Genomic DNA, 3,530 nt, shown 5'->3' with positions numbered 1-3,530 from the left:
AATAATATTTTTTGAAAATATATTTTAATTGAATATTTCCATTTTTTTCACAGAAATATTATTATTAAATAATGTTATTAAATTTTTATTGAATATTTCCAGATTTTCCTCATAATATTAATAATAATTTAAAATATATTTTAATTTAATATTTCCATTTTTTTCACAGAAATATTATTATTCAATATACTTTATTGAATATCTTCAATTTTTCACACAATATTATTATCAAAATTTTATCGAATATTTCCAGATTTTTCCCATAATAATAATAATAATAATAAAAATATATTTTAATTGAATATTTCCAATTTTTTTCACAGAAATATTATTATTAAATATGTTTTATTGAATATTTTCAATTTTTCACAAATTATTATTAAAATTTTATTGAATATTTCCCGGTTTTCCCCGTAATAATAATAATTTAAAATATATTTTCATTGAATATTTCCAATTTTTTTCACAGAAATATTATTATTATTCAATATATTTTATTGAATATTTCCAAAAAAATTTCACAGAAATATTATTATTATTGTTATTATTCAATACATTTTATTGAATATATTCCATTTTTCACACAATATTATTATTAACATTTTATTCAATATTTCCAGATTTTCCCCAGAATAATAATAATAATAATTTAAAATATATTTTCATTGAATATTTCCATTTTTTTTCACACAAATATTATTAAATATATTTTCATTGAATATTTTCCATTTTTTCACACAATAATCATAATCATAATGAAGCTGAAAAACAGGATTTGAGACCCAGCAAGTTAGGAAGCTGCATTATTGTTGTTGTTGTTGTTGTTGTTGTTATTATTATTATTATTATTATTATTATATTTTCAGGCAACAATAATTATAATTTTAATAATTTTAAATATATTTAAATTGAATGTTTCCAGATTTTTTTCAACACAATTATAATAATAATCATTGAAAATATATTCTTATTTAATATTTCCAATTTTTTTCCACACAATAATAATTATTATTATTATTCATATTTTATACTCTTATTGAATATTTCCAGATTTTTCCCATGCAATTATTATTATTATTATTTCAAATATATTCTTATTTAATATTTCCAAAAATTTTCCACACAATAATTATTATTATTCATATTTTAAATATACTCTTATTGAATATTTCCAGATTTTTTCCCACGCAATAATAATAATTATTTTAATTATATTCTTATTTAATGTTTCCAGATTTTTCAACACAATTATTATTATTATTATAAATATATTTTAATTGAATATTTCCAGATTTTTCCCATGCAATAATAATAATTATTATTTTAATTATATTCTTATTTAATGTTTCCAGATTTTTCCACACATTATTATTATTATTTTAAATATGTTTTAATTGAATACTTCCAGATTTTTCCCACATAATAATAATAATAATAATAATAGATATTTTAAATATATTCTTATTGAATGTTTCCAGATTTTTCCCACGCAATAATAATAATAATTATTATTATTTTAATTATATTCTTATTTAATGTTTCCAGATTTTTCCACACAATTATTATTCTTATTCTTCTTCTTATTATTATTTTAAATATATTTTAATTGAATATTTCCAGATTTTTCCCACGTAATAATAATAATAATAATAATAATAATAGATATTTTAAATATACTCTTATTGAATATTTCCAGATTTTTTTCCCACGCAATAATAATTATTATTATTTCAATTATATTCTTATTTAATGCTTCCAGATTTTTCCACAGAATTATTATTATTGTAAATATATTTTAATTGAATATTTCCAAAAACATTTTTGCACAATCATAATAATAATTACTATTTTAAATATATTTCAATTGGATATTTCCAGATTTTTTTCCCACAGAATAATTTAAAAAATATATTCTGATTGCATCTTTTCAGATTTTTTTCACATAATAATAATAATAATAATAATAATAATAATAATCAGCCTAACGAATACTATACCATTCCCTGATGCGATATTAATATTCAAATGCACACATAGGCTAATTAAGAAAGCTAACTCAATGCAACACTCGCTTTCCTGCACTAAACATGGATTTTTAATATTTATTTAAAGTATTTTTTCGTCCTTTTGGTTTTTTTGGTTTTTTTTTTTTTTTGCTAATTAATGGAGAGTTAATTATATATGCAAAATATTGAAATATTTCTTCCCGGATGAAGAATGCTGAACTATGTTTTCTAGTTGAAATAGAAGGGTTATTTTTCTAGAAACGGAAAAGATTTCCCCCCAAAAGTTGTGGAAGCTTTTGGTTTATTCTGTTACTTCCGTATTTTTCTGCACTAAATAAAATGGACTGTTGTGACCCGACTTTGTGAATATCTATTTGTTATGATCTCCCAATATGCTGATGATAACATTGTCTGTGCTCATTCAGAAGAAGACCTACAAAGTCTGTTATGGAACTCCAATATGCCGATGATAACGTAGTAGCTAACGTAGTAGACTTTGTAGGTATTCTTCTGAATGTGCATAGACTACGTTATCATCGGCATATTGGAGTTCCATAACAGGCATTGAAAGTCTTCTTCTGAATGTGCACAGAGTATGTTATCATTGGCAAATTGGAGTTCTATAACAGACATTGTAGAAGTCCCAATATGCCAATGATAATGTAGTCTGTGCTCATTCAGAAGAAGACCTACAATGTCTGTTATGGAACTCCAATATGCCGATGATAATGTAGTCTGTGCTCATTCAGAAGAACTACAAAGTCTGTTATGGAACTCCAATATGCCGATGATAAAGTAGTCTGTGCGCATTCAGAAGAAGACCTACAATGCCTGTAATGGAGCTCCAATATGCCGATGATATCGTAGTCTGTGCGCATTCAGAAGACTTGCAATGTCTGTTATGGAACTCCAATATGCCGATGATAACGTAGTCTGTGCACATTCAGAAGATTTGCAATGTCTGTTATAGAACTCCAATATGCCAATGATAATGTACTCTGTACATTCAGAACACCTATGTTAGTTATAGAACTCCAGTATGCAGATGATAACGTCGTCTGTGCGTACTCAGAAGACCTACAATGTCTGTTGTGGAACTACAGTATGCCAATGATAACGTACTTTGTGCATTCGGAAGAAGTCCTATGTCAGTTATAGAACTCCAATATGCCAATGATAACATACTCTGTGCATTTGGAAGAAGTCCTATGTGAGATAGAACTCCAGTATGCAGATGATAATGTAGTCTGTGCGCATTCAGAACACTTACAATGTCTGTTATAGAACTCCAATATGCCGATGATAACATAGTCTGTGCGCATTCAGGAGAAGACCTCCAACGTCAGTTATAGAACTGCAATATGCCGATGATAATGGACATTCAAAGTTGGTTATGGAACTACAGTATGCCAATGATAACGTAATCTCTGCACATTCAGAAGAAGACCTACAAAGTCTTGTGGAACTGGTATGCTGATGATAACGTAGTCTGTGCGCATTCAGAAGACTTTCAACTTCTGTTAT

This window comes from Anolis sagrei, chromosome 12 (assembly GCF_037176765.1).
Source record: "Anolis sagrei isolate rAnoSag1 chromosome 12, rAnoSag1.mat, whole genome shotgun sequence".
Lineage (NCBI taxonomy): Eukaryota > Metazoa > Chordata > Lepidosauria > Squamata > Dactyloidae > Anolis > Anolis sagrei.
The sequence above is the reverse complement of the archived record's forward strand: the minus strand, read 5'-3'. Positions refer to the sequence as shown.